This window comes from Carassius gibelio, chromosome B4, assembly GCF_023724105.1.
Source record: "Carassius gibelio isolate Cgi1373 ecotype wild population from Czech Republic chromosome B4, carGib1.2-hapl.c, whole genome shotgun sequence".
In the NCBI taxonomy this organism is placed as follows: Eukaryota; Metazoa; Chordata; class Actinopteri; order Cypriniformes; family Cyprinidae; genus Carassius; species Carassius gibelio.
Genome location: NC_068399.1, coordinates 15,736,373 through 15,747,492, shown reverse-complemented (window position 1 = coordinate 15,747,492; position 11,120 = coordinate 15,736,373).

Here is an 11,120-nt window from a genome sequence, read left to right as displayed (position 1 = left end):
AGGCCAAGTTTTTTTTTTGATGTGCATAAACTCAGAAAAATCTTCCAAATAAATAAATAAATAAAAATCGATCCCAGACTGGAATGGTGTTTACTTGATTTTGCTGGTCTAGTATTATTTATGTGCTATATTACAGCATGATGTTTTGAATTTATTTGAATATTTTAATTTTAATTTTAGCTTATGTTTTGGATATTTAAGCTATGTGCTTTTGTCATTTTTATTATTTAGGAAAACTTAGGGAATTTTTTTTTAAGTTTAAGTTTTTCATCTAATATTTATATTTCATTGGCAACACCTTGCAATAATGCTCCATTTGTTGACATTCATTAACTTCAGTAAATTCGTTCTTATGAGCTAACAATGAAAATACTTTGTTGAAACTAATCCTCCACCCCGTGGTGGTGAGGGAAAGCTCCACTACAGCTTTCCCTCACCACCAGGCACTAGTCAAACACTAGTGGAAAATGTACAGGTGCCAAGTAACTTCAGTAGAACAACAGTGAACTGCGGTCTGATTAGATGTTGTTTCCTGTCCTGTCAGTCGTGTACTGTGCTCACAACGCACGCTCTTCAACTGTACACGACTATGAGGAGCACACAATATATCACTTCATCCTTATCTACAACCATGCATCATCAGTTGAGTCATGAAATTACCAAAATGGCAATTATTTTAATTACATTAAATACAAATTAATTGTGTTCAGTTGTGTTTTAAATACAAAAACAGTAGTTAAACACATTTGCGATGTTTGATTTACATTTGAGAGAAACTGAGAACAAGTATACATACTAGCCTTTCGCCGAAAATTGCCATTTTGAATTCAAAATATCTGTGTGATTCAAGTAGATCTGCTGAGTTGAAAACTTTTGCCACTTCATACTTCAATACAGAACAAAACAAACATTTTAAAATTGCTATAATAGTATTTTTATAGTTTCCAAATATAAATCCATTAGTAAAACATTCTTTGTGTGAACATTTGGGCGGTGTTATGCAAATCTTCCCACATCGTGATGTAGACATGTGGGGGCGTGTTTAAACCAGGTGTTTTAAGAGCATGTGGTTGACTCTTAACTTTGATAAAGAATATCTTTTTGGATTTGAGACTTTAGTCTTTGCAACTTTACAGATCTTCTTTATGCACCAAGAGCTCGTAACACTCCAAAGAGAAAGGAAAAATTTAAATCACATCCTATGACCCCTTTAAAGTAAAGTTTACCAACGGTGTACACATTTTATATATAAAATGTGCAGAAATATGAACAAATTTAAAGCAAATGAATAATATATATTAAATATATAAATTCAAATGACATAACTAAAAAGCGTATTACATGTGTTTGTAAATAAAAATGAATTCTACTGTCTGGGGTCCACCATCAGGAGTTGTCTTTGTCACTTCTTTCCTCTCCTGATGAGTTTGTATCCTTCTATAAACTGGGCTTTTGCTCCATAGGCGGAGTTTCACTTTTGTGCGTGGGGGGGCACCTACCAGCAGATGCGGTGTAGCAGTCGATTCTGTTCCCCTCGGAATGTCTGTTTCCCTTTACGCAAACATACTACAATTCTTGCGTAGTTGCCGAGTTACTATCATAGACAGTAAAAGAAATGGACACAGCGACCCCATTGGAACTCAATTGAGACGAATGAAGCCCAGTTTTAGCGTTTTTTAGCACTTCCGTTTCTGACGCGCAGACTCAAATGAAGCTTGACGACGTCAGCAACCTGTCTGACAGATGTAAATCTTCTAAGTGGCTGTGCGTGCAAACTGCCATCGTTAATCTTGCAGAGACGGCGAGCTTGAGCGGGGAGTTCTTTGTCGTGAGCGAGCAGGAGTAAGTATTCTGATTAATCATTTTGTATAGTATTTTAAAATGTAACGCCAGTACGCCATATTAAGTTAATTGCCTGCGAGCTTCTCCACCTGTCTGTACGGTAATGCGACAGAGAGCCGAGTGGTTATGACGCAATCGTTAGCCTATTTTTTACAAAAACTGTTTATACGGGGCCATAATGTAACATAGAAGGTAATGGAGCCCTTTATATATTGTTGTGTATCTTTAGAAATAAATAATGGACAAACTTTCTATTCTTTAAACGCCTTTAAACGCCTCAGATGTAAAGTTATTCGCTGTCAAAGTGACGCCAAAATGAATGGGAGTCAATGGGAATGCTAACGCAAGTGAAGTTCTGCTAAAAGATGGCAGCCCCCACCCGACTTCAACTTCCGGTCGAGTTCCTTGCCCCTTGGTTACTATACGTACGATCAGAACTAGCGTGCGCAAGAAGCGTGACTGGATGTACGGCAAGTCAAATAGTTCAAAATACCGCCGTAAATCTTAAACTTGAAAATAAATTTAAGACGAGAGGTTTTTCAACTTGAAATGTAAAAACATAAGACAAAAATAACGGAACAACTGCAAAATGAATAATAAAAAAAAGAACATAAACGGGAGTGTGAGAATCATTTTACTATGCTGCAGTGTAACAAGAAAAATTTGTCCCTTTTTGCTTTCCTTAAATCCAGGTGTGTTTGGTGTATTTGTATGTTTCCAAATCCGTGGAATTTAGGCTACTTTGGGAAAATGTTTGATTAACTATTTGGTTGGGTTTATTACACGGACCTGGCAACCCGAGGGGAAACAGACATTCAGAGGGGAACAGAATCGACTGCTACACCGGCCTCGGTTGCTGAGTCAGAGCAGTGGAATTGATGGTTGAAGTGCCAGAGTTAGAAAACTCCACACTTTTACTAGTGGGTTTATTTAAAAAAAACAACGAATGTCCATTTTGTTTATTTAGCATGTAGACTAAAGAGGGAACAGAACGAGAAGTCCACTCACGTAACTTACCACGATACTTTGAAGTCCACCAAAATAAGCTTCTTTTTCAATATAGTAATTAAAAATAATTAATTCTAAACTTACTCATTATATCCACAAAAATTATAAGATAGGACAAATAAAATTTGAAAATATGAATTCTGTATTTATTTATATTTTTCAAATCACAAGACTGGTCTGGGGGGGGGAGTGTCCCCCTTATCCCCCCCCTTATCCCCCCCAAACTCCGCCCATGTTTCGGTCACTGATTTACAGAAAGTTTTCTGTGGGAGTTAGTGTTAGGGGCTGTTATAATACGGGGGGGGGGGGGGGGGGGGGCACCAACACTGATCTTAGGTTACCCTTCAACAAGTGTGCAGTTGGTTGGACAAATAGCCCCAACAGACCAACAGTCTCTAAATAAATAAACAGCTTAACGTTAAAACACAGCACGCATAACCTTCAAGGCTGCTTTTCCTCTTACATAATGAAAATCAAGTGTCATTTATTCCAGCGTCATAAATGTGATCAAGCCTCTGAATGAAAGAGCCGCTCAGTGATTCAGCGTTGGATTAGCTGTAGGCTACTATGCTGATCCTCTGTTTATACAGTTCATCGTGTATGCAGTGCTGCTTTTATTCCTCTCATAACAAGTTTGTTATGCCATATAGAACCTGTTGCCATGCAACTAGAGCGAGTTCACGGCACAGAGAACTAAACACAATATTTTCGTCTCTCTGAGAAGGATTGTTCTGTGGTATTACTTGTTTGAGTAGGGTTTATGGTTTATGTGAGATTATTTTAATATATGTGGTAGGGGTCGTGGGAGTTGGTGTGAAGAGGAATAATTTTTATATGATTGAGGTGAGACTCTTTATCTTTGTGATTGACAGGTTCATATTGATTGAATTCTCTCTGACGTGCGCTTATATTTTTACCACCAGAGGGCACCAGGAATAAAATACGAGTAAGGGTGCACGAAGTATGTTTTTTTTTCTTTTACAATTGATAGTACTTCTTTTTGTTCTTGTTCTTCTTCTTTTTCAAGGAGACACTGCCATATTGAGATCACAAAACCAGCCCAATACTGTATCCTGAATCTCAGTAAAACATTATTATTGGACAATGTTACAGATAAAATGAATTAATCACAGCTCACTTCTCAAAAGAAAAAATAATCCATTATCACTGGTAACTGAAACTATTGCTATGTATGTTGATGCATCCACAACAACTAAACTATTTATATATATCACCAATATAAATAAATAGCAATTATAAATAACACTTGTAGGCTAATGATAACAGCATAGCAACAAATTATTTGTAAAAGTATTTGTTAATCATACAAAGACGACTACAACAATTTGTTTTTCATTCTTATTATAATTAATAATAATAACAACAACAACAACGTTTTATTTTATATATTTATATTTTATATATTTTATTTTATAAATCACTTTTATTCAAATAACAACAATTATTATAATTATTTTTTTTGTTTTTGTAATAATAATAATATTCTGATATTTATAATAATAATAATTATTTTCTAAAAACTTTTTAATTATACAAAAAAGACCATTACCACCACCACCACCACCAATAATAATAATTATTAAAAAATTAAATTATTAAAAATTTTATTTTATATATTTTATTTTATAAATCCCTTTTTCATCATACAACCATTATTATAATTAAATAATAATTGTATAATTATAAATAATATGTATACCGATTATAATAATAACAATTGATTTTCATTATAATTTTCAAAAAACATTTTTAATTATACAAAAACCACAACACCAACAACAACAATTATTACCACTACTGTATATTGATTTTATGGCTTTTGTGTGTGTGTGTGTGTGTGTGTGTGTACATTCTTCATTTAGAAGAATTCTTTCTCTGTCTTTTGCTCAGCTCTCTTTGTTTTCCTGTCTTTTAATTTAATTTAATTTTCTTTTTTATTTATTTGTCGTCACTTCTTCTACCCTCTCCTGTCTGCCGCTATCTCCTGTCTTTTGTCTTTGTAAAGGCCAATTTCCTCACTTGGTTTGATTTGGTTTAGTGGCCACTCAGCCATTGTTCTGATCCACTGACCTTTCCCTCAGCGCTGGAAGCACAATTAAATAAGACTGTGGGCACACATGTCAGGAATATCTCTCTCTGAACGGCAGTTCTTTTGATGAAATATGCCCTCCATCAGAATTTAAGGGCATCTTAGTGTGACAGGAGCACCTCAAAGATTTCAGTCACTTTCCTGAGCGCAACCTATGAAGCGGGAAATATTATTCTGGATTTGGCCACTGGAAAATTGCCCTTTCCTTCTTCTCTTGAGGAAGGAAATAAGCTGTTTAATTTCACTTCAAGCAGGCTCAACTTCACATATTTAGACTCGCTTTTGATTGTGTGACTGACATGATTTGTGCTTAATCTATGAGGGCGCCAAGAGAATGGTATGCAATAATTTCGAATAAAACACACCTGCACCAGAAGCATATTATTCCTGATTACTTCCTGTCTTGCTCACATATTGAGCACAAAGCATTTAACTACATTTGGTCTCTTTAACGCTTCAGGGGAGCCAGTGTTTGAATTGTGTCAAATAAAGAAATCGATTTTGCTTCAGTGTAGCATATCAAATACAAAACATGAAATCAGAATTGAATTAACACAATCCGGCTAAAATAAATATTCAATATTTAAACCTTGATGAACTCGTATTTATTCAAGTCTTCAGCATTATAAGAAATACACAGTGGCTAAATGCAATGACTATAGAAATAAGAAAAAAACAATTGCTGAGTGCAAAGAAATATTTATTTTATTCTGTTGCTCTTATCAGGGTCCCCTGTCTCTTATGGAGGATTTAAGGACCTTCTAAGTCCAAAAACTGGCATTTTTCATGTGTTTTAATCTGGATCTTTTGAGATGTGCAGCAAGAGGTACTTGTAAAAAACTGTACATGTCTGAGTGGTGGATTTTTACATTAATTTGGTGGATTTTACATCTAATCATAAGTGATGTAATTGGTAAATGTGGATAATTTATTATGTTTATGTGCTCAGCTTGTGGTATGATTGGTGTGTGATTTGGAAAGTAATTGCTTTTTGTTGTTGAGTGAACATTGAGTGAAATGCAAAGATGTGCTTCATATCGAGCAAGTTTAAAGCAGTTTCAGGTGAACTTTTTCTATGGTCGGCAGGGTGAGCACAAATTGATTTTAAGATCAGCAATTATATAACAAATTATTATGATGATGTTTTCGCATTGTCAAGTGCTGTCATGTGTGTGTATTTGAGAGAGACAGCTTGTGGAGGAGTATAATTACAGTATGTATTGATTACATTGTGATCTATTCTTGTCTTATTGGACTTCAAAATTGCCTCTAATCTTGCTTTAACTCCCAATAAACTGTCTCTCCCAGTTTTAATGGTTCTTCATGTTTTCTCTCTTACACATCCTAACATTGATTTTCCCTCTTTGTCCTTTTCCACCTAAATGAATATCATGGTTAGCACAAGTAGAAATTGAAAAGATGTGCTCAGAGCAGCAGTTTGCTTAAGACTTAGCACTAGTTAAGGGCAATATTGACCCTATTCACCACACATTCTTACATAACATGACTCCTGCTGATGTCTCTTATTCCCAGGACCTCCTCACAGCTGTTAACTACCTGACAAATCAATGTGAATGTGTTTAATGAAGCATAGTTATGGTCCGATTCCTGTCCATTATAGCAGAACAGTGACACGGAGACCCTGCTAAAGCTCACACTTGTGTCTGTTTACTGTCTGTTTCAGGTGCTAGTGCACAGTGCAATATACTGCAATATATTTAAAATTTATTTCAACAGATGCCGTCAGGTAAATGTAAAAAACTTTAGTATAGGGACCAATTCAGTAGATTATTAGCATGCTTATTATTAACATATTGCATTTATTCTGCATGAGCATATTCTACATCCCTAATCCTATCCAATATCTAAACTTAACAAATACCTTACTAACTATCAATTAGCAGCAAATTAGGAGTTTACTGAAGCAAAAGTTGTTGTTAATGGTTTGTTGCTAGCAATAATTGGACCTTAAAATAAAGTGTGACCAAATCGATAAGAATTTCCAGAGCACATCGAATTTGGTTGAATTTATAAAGAAAGAAACGACTTGTGGAAATGAATTATTAATAATTTACCCTAACGACTTTTTGAGTGAACCCACTGTTCCAATCAGTGCTTGGTAATCACACAGAACAGAATGAAACCATTCATATCAAATTTAATAAGTGCGTAAATGGTGTAAACATTAATATTAAACATATCTGATTAGACATGATAACTTTGAAAAATAAAAGGTATTTTTTTCCCTTTCATCATCTATGATTAATGCACTCGGCTACACATAAAAAAATAAAATAAATAAACAAAATAAAAGTCATCCTATCAGTGATGCACTTTGCCAGTATTTGAGAAGCTAATATAAGTTTTTTTTTTTGTTTTATTTTTTATTTTTTTATGTTGCAGTAAATCCCAGAGGACTGCTGGCTGTTGCCTGAACAAGATTCATGCATAATTTCCACTTGGTTGTCTGCAAATATATGTGTCTATATGTGCACATTAAATGAAATCAGAGTACATATTTTAGTAGATATAGACACGTTTATGACAAACTATTAAGCAAGGCGACTAGATCAATGTGACCCAGGATCAATAAAACAGTCTGTTGTTAGTATTTTAATGTGACTAAGCCGTCCAAACCTTTCAGACTCAGACTAATGAGAAAACGAGGTCTGTTGAACAGACACAGAGTTAATTACAGAGTATGGTGTATTTTAAAGATAGAGGGTGAGAGATGCTGCTAGAAATGTATTCCAATAACACTTATGGCATGACTAAATACATGATTTACTTTGCTATACCTTCATAAACTGCAAAGTAGTTTATGGTTTTAAAAAAAGCATCAGATGATTCAATTTAAAACGACAGCAAAATCAAAAGCACACATTTCTGTGCCCATGGCCAGAGAGAGAGCATGAGTAAATGAATGATACGAAACGAATTAAGGCAGTTAGATATTTTGGGGAATGGAGAAAAGGTGTGTTATTCCAGCAGCAGCAGGGTTAACTCTCATAAATGAGATTTTAACTCTGGTTTGGTTCTCTTATATAGAATAAACTGTCCCAGGCTTTTTCTCATCTGCTACATTGTAATGCTTTTTTTTTCGGCCTCTACTTTACTCTTCATATTTACTCTTTTCTCTTCACTGTTCTTCTCAGAGCAGCAGAGTGTCAAAGTAAAACCAAGATAACACGCTAACCCTTCTGTAAATGCTAGAATGGGCTAGCGTACTATTCTTATTATTTTACAGACTCAAATTCATACTGTGTTACATGAAAAAACATTCTGTATGTATAGAATACTCCCACCCTCTATATGTGCGTTCACACCATGTCTGAATTACCATAATTACAAGACTCTAACTTGCAAAAAGCACTCCCAACCTCACAGAACTTGTAATTAAAGCTCGGAGTTTTCTGACAGCTTTAAGTTGTAACACAAGACCACTGCATCTCGCAGAAATTCAGTTAACTGTAATTCGCATTGATTTGTATAGCGCTTTTCACAATACACACTGTTGCAAAGCAGCTTCACAGGAAATCAAAGTTTCTACATTACAATTAGGTGACTAGTCACTATGTATAGTATTCTATTTAAAAGTTATCATCGTTTAGAGCCATAATGTTACTAATACAATACACTTGTATTAGTTACTAATACACACTGCACCACAGTTCCACCACAGGGGAGAGGAAAGGAGGGAAACAAGAGGAGCGAGATGAAAAGCTTTTGCATCTTACGTTAAGTGGAACCAAATCACAAAAGCGCTGAGAGGAGTGAATTGACACTGTATGAGTCATTCTGACACTGTGGTGTGAATAATCCTGTAAATGGTTTTTATACGGTTGCCCTCTATCAGTAAGTCTGATCTAGGTCAGCGCAATAATATGTCAAGGTTATCCTTTGTTCACTAATATATTATACACCTTATTTTAACAGCTATTATGCAGTGTGTGTACGTGCACACACATGGATTGAGAACAAGAAGCGGAAGACTTGGAAAGATGTTGATCGAAGAACACGTCCTAGTTGGACGAGTCTTGGTGGTTTGCGGTTATATAATGTTGCTTATTTCAGTGGTGTAGGCCAAACACATTTGGGTGAACTATCCCTTTAAAGATAATAGACAAACTGAAAGTTACAAAACTCTAACGTTTTTTTTTTTTTTTTTTTCACAGTCACTGATTGCCAAATTAGCAGCTTTAAACACTCTCCTGTGGAGTTTGAGTCCTTCACACAGAGTTAAATTCAGTTCTCTGTAATGCGACAGTGCCCACTTTACACCAAACATCTCTGATGCCTATAATCCAGCACAGAAGTTCCAGTAAATTAACATCACTTGTACTTCCGACTCATTAACCGATTCTCATTAGCGGATGATTTGACATTTAATTTATGCCCCATGGCCGCTAAGTGTTATAAATGGCTAGAAAGCTCTGACTCTCGACCTGCCCTTCAGCATGGCCCCTGCTCCACCTCTCGGTGCCTTGTTTCCGTGGTTACTTGCAGATCTGCCGGCGCTTACACAATCCTTTTAATCTATTTTTGTGTACCGCTGAGTGTGGACACCCACTTTCCGCATGAGGCATGGAGGAGTCATCAGCCCTGGTTAAACAGACCAGCATGCGGCTTATTCCCACTGCGGGATCTCTTGTACGCAAATAAAACCACATCAAAACAATGAATAGCAGCTGACTGTTTACAGAACTTGTCATGTCAGCCGGAGATCTTTTTCCGACAGACTATCAGAACATCTTTCTTCACGATTTTTCAAGTTTTTATGAAGACTCCTTGATCTGAATTTCCTGCCTGATGCTAAATAAAACACAAATTGCCCTCATTTCCTCTGTCAGTCTTTGTTGTGCTCTCGTCTGGGCTTTGACAGCTGTGTTTATAGGGCAGTTGTCTAATGGAGGGTTGGAGCATCATGTCCAAGGGGGAACTGCGTGATTGCTGGTATATATCCACTTGTGAACGCTGCCATATTCATTCCCACTGACAAACATGACAACTTTAAATGAACCGTTCACTGAAATCAGTTGTCACTCACCCTCAAACCACCCTTAGTAACTATGAACAGCCATTGTATTGCATATAAGTTTGGAAAGATATGAGGGGGAGACAGAATTTCATTTTGGGAGCTATTTATCTGCTGAGTACAGATATAGTGCTCTCTGGGGCGCCTCAGTTCAGATTTGTACATCGCAGGATACATGGTGTCTCAAGTCTGCTTATGAGATATGAATCAGTGTTCGGCTTAAAGGGTTGGAATATTGTGGAGTGCTTTTCGGAATGTCATCCTGTGATTGTTATCATCGTTGTAAACATGCTGAACGTCTCAGTCTGGTGGTTCCTTGGAGTGTGGAGACTGCATTATGGCAAACCTATGAAAAAAATTGCAATATTCAGTAGTTTTTCTGCAATATAGACAACAAATATTAAAACCAAAAAATGCTTTTTCACTTGGTCCGTGGTTGCTATGAAATGTACATTTATCATAAAGAACTTTTCTGATTGTTGATGAATGATTGTTTATATACAGCACGTTCAAAAGTTTGGGGTTGCCTTGATTTTTTTAAATGTTTTGAAGTCTCTTGTTCTCACAAAGGCTGCATTTTTAAATTTTCTGTCGTTGTATATAAAATGTAATTTATTCCTGTGATGGCAAAGCTGAATATTCAGCAGCAATTACTTCAATTTTATATAACATCCCTCAGATTAATTTTAATATGCCTATACAACATTTTACATTTTTTTTTTTTACTTTTGTGCTGTTTAATGTTTTCTTTAAAAAATATTATAAATGAGTATTTTCATTCTTATATTCAGATTAGTCTTAAATTGCACGGGTATATTTGTAGTTATTATTGAATTTTATTGATTGATTTTTAAAATTATTGTTTTTTCTTTTATGCCAAAAAATAATTAGGATATTAATGGGAGTTCATGTTCCGTGAAGATATTTTGTAACTATTCCTAATGTAAATATATAAAAACTTCATTTTTGATCTATTTAACATCTTCTTGCTAAATAAATGTACTAATAAAAATGATTACCAACCCCAAACTTGTCAACTGTAGTGTAAATATTTGCATCTATAGTGAGGCCCAAAAGGATGCGACCATATACAATTGTATTTATTTATTTATTTTTTTAATTATA